The 10,915-nt window shown below is 41.9% G+C and overlaps 1 protein-coding gene across 5 annotated transcripts in view; it reads left to right on the top strand.

Moving 5' to 3' along the window:
* The first annotated feature begins 263 nt into the window (after window positions 1-263).
* The window catches only part of LOC118367718 (growth factor receptor-bound protein 10-like), a 90,080-nt gene continuing 79,428 nt past the window's right edge, over window positions 264-10,915 (top strand). For 3 of the 5 annotated variants that reach the window (XM_052494461.1, XM_052494460.1, XM_052494458.1), the window contains exon 1: window positions 274-414. The gene's annotated coding sequence lies outside the window, so the exon portion shown is untranslated. Of the gene's footprint in view, window positions 415-10,915 lie in introns of all 5 variants that reach the window. The other 2 variants (XM_052494457.1, XM_052494456.1) reach the window with 1 other exon arrangement.

Here is a 10,915-nt window from a genome sequence, read left to right as displayed (position 1 = left end):
CTGTTGTATTCGGCGCATGTTAATTTTTTCCAATGTGTTAATTCTATTCAATGTGTCAAGTAATTATATTTTTGTTTTCTCATGATTTGTTTGTGTTTGTGAACAGAGCCCCAGGACAAGCTCTCTCTCTCTCTCTGTTCAGTTGATGAGTCTACTGAATTTTCCTCTCGAATTCAGAGACATGAGGCGATGTGGGCGGAGTCAGCCGAGAGGGGAGGGAGGAGTTGTTTCGTGTGTGTTGAGGAGTCAGCTGAGAAATAAACTGCTAGCTGCTTGTCCTCATTGGGAATGTTGACCACTGGAGCGTCTTGAGCAAGAAAAGCATAGCTGTTGCGCTAGCAACGGTCTTCCCATCCCAAGTGCAAGGCTGTCTGATTGCTCTTGTTTTATTTGCTACAGAGGCCTGTCAATAAGGTGAGTGTATTATTCCAATATCAAGGGAGTCTTGTGTTATTTGAAATATGGTGTAATTGTATGCATCTTTCTTGACTTTCTAGGGAGCAGCAAGCAAAGTTTAGTGTAGCTAGCTGGCTAGTGCCTCTGGGTGTAAAATGCTGTCGGTGAGACTGGAACACAGCGCAGCGTGGCTAGTAGCGTGAGGCTCTGTCTTTCACGAAAGTGTGAGGAGGGTTTTGATGTGGATAGCTGTTAGAACTTGTTTAGCAAATGAATGTAATTTGTTGTCCAAAACATAGGTTAACATTGTTAATCACAAATGTGCCAGTTACTAAATAACCTGAGTTTAATATAGCCACATGTCTACCCAGCGCTATCGGGACTGCATGCAGGCAGATAAACTGTGTTCGTGTAGGGACATGGTTGAAAGAATTATGATCTCCTGTATTGGGGCAACTAAAGCTTACTAAACTACTATAGTTGGGTAGATAAAAGTACCAATCCAGAGGGGTATCAATAAGTTATCCAGCTAACTTTGATTAAAACGAAACTAACTTGATTTTCTGGTTCATTAAGAAATGTGTTTTTGGTTGCTGAGTCAATTAGACCATGCCCATTTCAAGCGTATCTTAAAATATATATATGTATATATTTCAAAATATTTAGCCAATTAAGTTAGCTGGCTCATTGATCCTGTTTTGTAGTATACCCCTCCGATAGGCCTCAATATATAAAAAAGATTTTGTGTGTCGTCTCGGCTTTCTGACTGTTTACTGTGCTGGCTTGTTTACAGATATTGCATAGCTGCTTACTATTCAACTACCAACCAGGCGCAGGCCCTGCCTGTCCTATACGTTCTACCATTTTCACCGGTCCGGTTAGTCTTATCCCATGGCTTCATTTGCTTTGGGGGTGGGGTGAAAGGCGTTTTTCCAGGCAGCTAGCTACTCGTGTACAGAACCTTGGATGGTGGTTGGCTTCTACAGCCCCTTTCTATACAGTATACTTATAGTAGGCTTATTCAGAGGCTAAGTATTTACGTTCTAACTGGATGGGACATCAGGGATGGATTTTGGCAGGGATGTTATAAAATAAAACGAATGTTATGCTGTAGATGTGATATGTGATCATATTAGTAATCCAAAACAACATATTTGTTTGACTTAATGCTGATTCAGCAGAATTACCCAGCAGTGTACTACTGTACAGCTCAACTAAGAACTATAGTTGGTGAGAACCATAATAATATATCGATTAATCATAATGGCATAGTACGTTTTGGGAACAATCCCTATCCCCTTCCACTAAACTACATTTTTATTATACCTTTAAAATGCCATTACTAATGTAGGCCTACTATGTAACATGTTCATACAACATTCTTACTACTTGTGTAATTACAGCATCACTACACTGGTATAACAGCAACTTAATAGAAATTGTTACTAATATAAAGTGTCACCAACTCGTTTTAAATTCACACCCTCTGCTACAATCTAGCTATTTCAAGTCTGTGTTCTGTAAGCGACTGACATGATGGGGCATGAGTTTAGGAGGCCGAAGACAGACAGCTCGCTCAGAGCTGCTGAGCTCACATATTTTACATATGCAACCTGTCTTGCCATGGCGGTTCAAGTCTCTTCTCTGGAAGAGTCTGACTAACAAATTGCTTTGTTGGATCATATCCTATTGGCATTTCATTTGTTCTACCAATCTATTCCATTCATCATACAAGCCGTTCATTCAGTGAATATAAGCAGGCCTATTAGCTTGTTGGTTTAGTTTATTATCGGGATGGAAAGTGAAAGGGATAGGCCAAGTTCACTCAAATGGCAAATTTCCTTGTTGAGAGCTGTCCAAACTTTCAATCTGAAGAGGCCTTGCAGACATATAAATTGTACTTCCACATACATTTTATATTATGATTATGTTCTCTGTCATAGTGGTGATCTCTCTCACCCAGGCCCTAGCATTCCATTAGGCCTTGCGCCAGTCGTATAACCCTCGCTATTCAGTGCCAATACCCCTTCTTGATGGCTGGTCATGGCACTTTTTCCTGAAGTCTGGGATGCAGAGTCAGAGTTTTGGCCTAAATCAATGACACCAAATACTAGGTTATGTCCTGTTATTGCCCAAGTTATTTCTCTCATCAGTTATGAGCACATCTGATGTTGACACACCTCCTGTATTCTGTCTTAATAAATTAGAGTAACTCATTTCAAACAGAATTTTGGTCTGTGGGTGTGGCGGTAGGTGCTGTTTGGAAACAGGTAGCTGAATCATGAGAAAAACTGGACATGTGGACAGGTGTCAATGGTTGTACAAAGCAATAAAACACTTCCGAAGAACCCCAAGGCTTGTAGATGAACAAAGTTGTAATGTCTTTATTAGATTACTTGGTAGCAGGACAAGATGAAAAAGCTTTGCAGGCAGCTAGAGAAGGCTTAGTTTGTCTGTGTCACTTACCTTTCATTTAAATGTAATCATTTTTTTTATCTAGCTACCTCAGTTATAGCTAAGTAATTACATTCTGCTTACTAAAGTAGTCTGTAATTGATTTACAGAAGGGCAACTTAATATATTTTAGCTTACTGGTCCTATAAATACTTGCCATCATCCACCCATGATTACCCAGAAGGCAGAATGATGCAATGGTTGTCTAACCAACCAACCACAGCACGGTGGATTCAATTTCTCAATGTCTGGAGCTGGTCCAAATCTGTTTGAAACCTGAGAAGCAGGAATGCTGTATTTTCTAAAGCAGGTAACTGAACACCCCTGCTAGTTTGTTTGTGTGCAGGAAGAACAGAGAGAGTGGTGCAGAATGATGGCGATGTTCCAGAAAATGTCACTCAGCCTCTACGAGCTGGAATCTGTGCTGTAAAATCTAAAACAAACCAGGGTTAGTGGGCTTGGCGAGATGTATTCATGAAAACAAAAGGGTTTTGAGTGACATTCTTCCCCGGTGAAACTTCAGAACAATAGAGGCATTTTGTGCTCTTGAATTTTATCGCTGTGCCTGGACATCATTAGTATTTTCTTCTCATTTACATTACATTTAAGTCATTTAGCAGACGCTCTTATCCAGAGAGTTTAATGGTTCATTTGGATTTATCTGTACATCGTTTCTCATATTATCAGTACATATTTCACCAAACCTATAAGTGATGAGCACTTGGAGAAATCTATTTCAATGATTTATAACAAACAGTATGTAGGGCTCTATAAAACATGGGTTGCGGACAATGCGAATGGAATCACAGAATCCAGATATTAAAACGGAATTCAACAATATACGTTTTTTGTTGAACTTCGTAGGAAATCAACTAAATGTATTTAACCAATTGGAAAATGCATTAATTTGCTCAAGTTAATCATAAGATATGAACAAAATGCATACGTAGCATTTTATTCTAAAATAAAAACAACATATGCATTTTCCCACCAGAGATGGGCTTCCATCAAATTGAACTGTTAGCTGGCAGATACAGTGTGGGTAGGTAGGTTAGAATGACATTTAGGGCATAATATCATTTTGTATTTGCCTGAAGAGGCAGTTAACCCACTGTTCCTAGGCCGTCATTGAAAATAAGAATTTGTTCTTAACTGACTTGCCTAGTTAAATAAAGGTCAAATAAAAACGGCAACCAAGCATCAAGCTCATCAGCCTAATAAACGGCATGCTTTCCCCAAGTCATAGTGGGAGGACCACATAACATATCATCACGTGACTCCAAGTTTTCATCGATTTGATGGTTATTATAGCAATAAAGACGTTTCCACCACCATTTCTCGCATAATACATTTTACCAACACAAAAAGTTCCCATATTGTCTAGTGTATTTTGCTTTGTCAACATTTTGAAAGTTTAACAACAAATGTGCTTTTTCCATCAGGTCTGTTTATCCGACATGTACTCTACTTGCACAAAAAAGGTTGGATAGAAACCTGGTTAGTGACTTGTACTTTGCTGCAACTTTCTGAAATGGCACAGGAATGCCCCTGTCTGTGTGTGTGTGCGATATGTCCATTTGTCTAGTCTACACTTTGTGTAGCTGTTAGCAATAATGCTAATGATAGTCAGTAGATGGAAAGGCTTTCCCAAAAACCTTATCAGTTAAATGTTAACTACAAAGCCTACACCCACCTGGCAGAATGATATCATGATTATTTGCATCAATCCAGCTGCCATTTCTTTTGCAAACTGCTTTGTTTTGTAAAATCAAAATCACACGAGCGCAACAGAAACACCGCTAATCAAACAATGGTCTCTGTCTGGTGTGCACTTGAATTAAAGGGTAACTACACACAATAATCTCAATTTCTTAGACTTTTCCCAGACCTCCAAAGTGGCCTCCTGATGTGATGTAGCCCTTTACACTCGTACCGTATACAGGTTGAAAATGGCAGATTTGGGCACTGATGAACACCTACATTTGAACGCAGTGGCTGTACAGTAACAAGCTATACATGATCTCAATGGTTTGCTGCAAACTGTTCACTTTCAATTGCTACCATGGATATGCATATGCTTTTCATATTTCTTCTGGAACAAACATTTCAATTTAGCCATATCCATGTAGGCCAATTCCCATGAGTGTCAAGGGTTTAGCATTGTTGTGGACTTAGAACATCCTATTTTGTGGTGATTTTGAGAGTGAAAACGTTTTTGTTGTTGTTGGAAAAACCGAAACCTGGAAAAACAAAACTGAGAAGTTTTAATTTGGGTGAAAAACGAAATGCAATTGGGCACAGAATACACCAGATGTTATAAGGCCCTACTGTCATAGGGATAGGGGGTTTCTGGTCAAATTAAGTTTGTCTAGGGGGGTTTGTGTTGAAAATTACTAAGACCATAGATACAGCAAGCCTATGAAGCCTCACAAAGCCTAAATTCCCCATTGTTATACCATGTTTATTACATAACTCAATGTAGGCTATTCAATGTTAGTTAGAAACTCTCATATGTCCAGATGATCAGTCTGATCCATTGTACAGGAGCCTAAATAATAATTTATTCTATTTACACTTCTTGATCTTATTTAAACTTTTTGAATAACACGTCCCTTAGATGAAAGCTTGAGTTCTTAGTTGAATAAAAACTAAAATAGCCTAGCCATAGCCCACCCTGGCAGCAGGCTTGTGCACAAACATAACATCTCCCTCCCATCCAAGCCATTCATTATGCACATTGCATAAGGTCATTTCTCCCAGCCGGCCCAATGAAATCCTCATCCAATTAGCGATTGTCCATGTCTCCCAAAGCCTTTCTCAGACTTCTGCTGTTCAAGCCCTCCACGATGACATCAGGCTCTCTCTTATAACCTTCTTTACGCTGCTGGCCCGAAATAATGAAGCTGCCATTTAATGAAGAATCAACATGTGAAACAAGCACATCTACTGAGGTGTGACAACAATCTGAACCATCCACTGATAAAATAGTCAGCCATGACAGAGATGGCAGTGTTCATTTGGAACTCAGTCCAGTAAATTAAAACCTGTGCTGTACTACAGACAGTCAGAAGAAACTTATTGGAGAAGTAGGTACTTATTTATGCTCTTCAGTCTTTTCATATGCATTCATTTGCTTATTACTTCAAATTACTACATTCTTCAACTATGCTCAATTGCTTGTATTGTCTATGGATTACTGTGTAATTGCTATTTGATTACTGTGTATTGTGCAATTTTACAGATTTAAAGGGATGACTTACTCCTCTCAGGACCCTTATCTTATCAAGTTGTGGAATCTGGCTGGATTTTCTTATCTAGTCTACCATGCACAACAAATGAAATGTTGCAAAAATACTTGCATTCCAGTAGTTATCATCCCTTCAAGACACGTCTCTCAGCAAACTGCAAACTGTTTTCTTAGTTCAGTGCTTCTACCCTAAAAACAGGCTACATTGTCACCTTACTGTAGAGAGGCAGGCAGTCCCAAACCAAAATCTTCCTTAAATGATGAATTTTGCATGACGGTGCGCCTTCCAGCGACATTGGACTACTCTGTTCTGGCTTGACTTCAGATTTCTAAATGGTGTTCCATGTACAGCTTGAAATACTGCTGGAAAATACAAGGCTACATCTCTTCTTCAGTTGTTTGCGCCTAAACCTCTTGTCATTTGCCCTGATCAATGTGGACATGATGATGTAGGTTAGTGATAAGACAGATGCCCAGGAACCCTGAAGAACAGCATCTTGTATGCTGTTTGGCGCTTCCTACCATTGCAGCAGTCTCCTCAATCCTGAGTCTGTGCATGTGAGTGTCAGTTGGATGTTACATATGTCATTTAGGTGTGAGAATGAAACAATGGGGTTTTGGGAGGGAGGAGGTATGTTCAGTTGAGATTCACACGCTGCTCTTGCAACCGTCACTGCTTGGAGGCGGGACATTTTTTTAAACTGTGCGAGCTCTTGTTGGCGTTTGGATGGGTCACAATGTGGCCCTTAATAGGGCTGGCACAATTACCATGTAATAGTGTAACTGACGATTTATGGATGAAGACCTTCACGAAAATAAAATAAACGTCATAAACGTTTCAATTATTATTATTATTATTATTGCAGTGCATTCGGATTACAGTGCATTTGGAAATAATTCAGTATTCAGATCCCTTGACTTTGAATAAAAAATGGAAATATCACATTTATTTAAGTATTCAGACCCTTTACTCAGTACTTTGTTGAAGCACCTTTGGCAGCGATTACAGCCTCTGGTCTTCTTGGGTATGACGCTACAAGCTTGGCACACCTGCCTTTGGGGAATTTCTCCCATTCTTCTCTGCAGATACTCTCATGCTCTGTCAGGTTGGATGGGTAGTGTCGCTGCACAGCTATTTTCAGGTCTCTCCAGGGATGTCTGATCGGGTTCAAGTCTAGGCTCGGGCTGGGCCACTCAAGGACATTGAGACTTGCGGTTGTTGTCCTGTTGGAAGGTGAACCGTTGCCCCAGTCTGTGGTCCTGAGCGCTCTGGAGCAGGTTTTCATGAAGAATCTCTCTTTACTTTGCTCCATTCGTCTTTCCTTCGATCCTGACTAGTCTACCAGTCCCTGCCGCAGAAAAAGATCCCCACGGCATGATGCTGCCACAACCATTCTTCACCATAGGGATGGTGCCAGGTTTCTTTCAGACGTGATGCTTGGCCAAAGAGTTCAATCTTGGTTTCATCAGACCAGAGAATCTTGTTCCTCATGGTCTGAGTCATTTAGGTGCTTTTTGGAAAACTCAAAGTGGGCTGTCATGTGCCTTTTACTGAGGAGTGGCTTCTGTCTACCATCTGGAAGCTACTCCCTTCACAGAGAAACTCTGGAGCTCTTTCAGAGTGACTATTGGGTTCTTGGTCACCTCCCTGACCAAGGCCCATCTCCTCCAATAGCTTAGTTTGGCCGGGCTGCCAGCTTGGTGGTTCCAAAATTATGGAGGCCACTGTGTTCTTGGGGATCTTCAATGCTGCAGACATTTTTTGGTGTCCTTCCCCAGATCTGTGCCTCGACACAATCCTGTCTCGGAGCTCTGCGGACAGTCCCTTTGACCTCATGGCTTGGATTTCGCTCTGACATGCACAGTCAACTGTGGGACTTAATATAGACCGGTGTGTGTCTTTCCATGTCCAATCAATTGATTCTACCACAGGTGGACTCCAAGTTGTAGAAACATCTCAAGGATGATCAAGGGAAACAGGATGCACCTGAGCTCAATTTCGAGTCTCATAGTAAAGTATCTGAATACTTATGTAAATAAGGTATATGTTTTTTATTTGTAATAAATTTGCAAAAATGTCTAAAAACCTGTTTTCCCTTTGCCCTTCAAATAAAATAAAATCAAAAGTTATTTGTCACTTGCGCTGAATACAACATGTGTAGGTAGACCTTACTGTGAAATGCTTACTTACAAGTTCTTAACCAACAGTGCAGTTTAAGAAAGAGTTAAGAAAATATTTACCAAATAAACTAAAGTAAAAAAAATATAAAAAGTAACACAATAAAATAACAATAACAAGGCTATATATAGGGGTACCGGTACTGAGTCGATGTGCGGGGGTACAGGCTAGTCGAGGTAATTTGTACATGTAGGTAGGGGTGAAATGACTATGCATATATAAATAACAGTGAGTGGCAGCAGTGTACAAAACAAATGAGGGGGGGTTGAGGAGCCTTTTGGTCTTAGACTTGGTGCTCCGGTACCACTTGCCGTGCGGTAGCAGAGAAGGCAGTCTATGACTTGGGTGACTGGAGTCTCTGACAATTTTTGGGGTTTTCCTCTGACACCGCCTGGTATATAGGTCCTGGATGACAGGAAGTTTGGCCACAGTGGTGTATTGGGCCATACGCACTACCCACTGTAGTGCCTTGCGGTCAGATGCCGAGCAGTTGCCATACCAGGCGCGGTGATGCATCCGGTCAGGATGCTCTCGGTGGTGTAGCTGTAGAACTTTTTGAAGATCTGGGACCCATGCCAAGTCTTTTCAGTCTCCTGAGGGGGAAAAGGTGTTGTCATGCCCTCTTAACGACTGTCTTGGTGTGTTTGGATCATGATAGTTCGTTAGTGATGTAGACACGAAGGAACATGAAACTCTCAACCCGCTCCACTACAGCCATGTTGATGTTAGTGGGGGCCTGTTCGGCCCGCCTTTTCTTGTAGTCCACGATCAGCTCCTTTGTCTTGCTCACATTAAGGGAGAGGTTGTTGTCCTGGCACCACCCTGCCAGGTCTCTGACCTCCTCCCTATAGGCTGTTTCATCGTTGTAGGTGACCACTGTTGAGTCGTCAGCAAACTTAATGATTGTGTTGGAGTCGTGTTTGGCCACGCAGTCTTGGGTGAACAGGGAGTATGGGAAGGGGACTAAGTACACACCCCTGAGGGGCTCCGGCCGCAGTCCCAGCTCCCCTCCCCAGATCCAGCATCTCCAGCCTAGTCCCAGCCCCAGCCCAACCCCTCAAGCCCCAGATTCCCTGTAGCTTCAGCCCAGCTCCCCTCCCAGGCAGCTCAGTTCCCCAGCCCCAGCTCTCTTCCAGCCCAGCTCCCGTTTCCCTCATAGCCCAAGCAGCTCAGCTCCACAGCTGAACAGGCCAGAGCTGCACATTCCAATGCCCCGGGCCGCACACTGCCCGAGGGCCTTCTTTCATCACCACTCTTTGGCCTACAAATCAGTGCATACCATTCAGGGCATTGCTCTTTTTTTATCCAATAGCCTATGTGGAAAGAATTTGCTCCCAGCATTCCAGAGGACTGCAGTGAGCTTCATCCAGCGATCATGTGGTGTGGTATGGAGGGGATGATCTGCAGGCAGGCGGTGTGGGCGGTAGGCAGTGTAGCAGGCTGGCAGTGTGGCAGGCAGTGTAGCAGACAGGCAGTGTAGTAGGTTGGTATGCAGACAGTAAAGCAGGCAGGCAACGTAACAGCCTGCAAGACCGGGTTTCACCTGCTCAGGTGGAAGCTGGCCTACTTATGCTCTTTAAGGCACAATCTGAGATATGTCCTGCTGTTCAATCAATGGGCTGAAACACAGATTGTGGCTTTAAGGTGGCCAAAATGCAGGGTCACGTACTTTACTATTTGTTCAACATACAGTGAAGCTTTTTGTTTTCTTTGGAGAAACAATGCCACTAGAAGATTGTCACACTCTTGAGGGTTACCACCCAGCATGTGGCTTTCAATGCGTAGTAGTATTAATCCTTTATCCTTTGATGGACCTTGAGGACACCATTATTCTTTGCATTTGAGAACCAAGCCCTATCAGTGGTTGTGCTTGAGCTGTTTTTCAAGACAGAAGTACAGAGTTAGGTTATTTCATATCAATGTTTCTTTAAAAAAAGAAGACATGAATGCAATTCAACTTCAATTGATCTTCAGTTTGATCATAGTCACACTATTTTTGTCCAAATACTTAGACTGTAAGAGACACCTGTGAGGTGTTTGTGTTTTTTCTATTTCAAGTTTACACATCTAGGCCTAAATGCCCATTTCAAAGTTTTCTCCAACGTCCACAGGCCTACCTCACAGATCTCAGGCAGTATGCATAGTGCTGTAAACGTACTGGGTAGTAATGACTAGACTGACTTGTGTACGATTCTGCTGCACAGGTTGCTGTTATGATTCTGGATGGACAGAACTATAAATAGCCCTACTATTTTGAAGTGTGCCCCAATTTGGAAGGGAGGGGAATGTATAGCCCTGTGAATGCTATGCAGTTGGGCAGTGTGAGGAGAGGAGGGAACACAAGCAGGTCCCAGAGAACCCAACCCACCAACTCCATTTACAAGGAAATATTTGGCAGCCTGAGCCATAAGAAGTTTATAGATTTCTGCTTTACTTCAATTATTTGGCCCAGAAAGATGAGGTTAAAAGTTTAGTGTTTCCCACCCACACTGTATATAATGGAATGTGGGCCTATTCAAGAGAATGTGTTAGCAGTTTTCTACTTCCATGAAGTTTAGGCACTTGTTTAGGACCATATATATATTTTACATTCAATTTGCTCAAGTATCAATTTTAAACTGTTCTGTTTACCCTATGTT

Source organism: Oncorhynchus keta, chromosome 34 (genome assembly GCF_023373465.1).
Source record: "Oncorhynchus keta strain PuntledgeMale-10-30-2019 chromosome 34, Oket_V2, whole genome shotgun sequence".
Classification (NCBI taxonomy): Eukaryota; Metazoa; Chordata; class Actinopteri; order Salmoniformes; family Salmonidae; genus Oncorhynchus; species Oncorhynchus keta.
The sequence above is the reverse complement of the archived record's forward strand: the minus strand, read 5'-3'. Positions and strand labels throughout refer to the sequence as shown.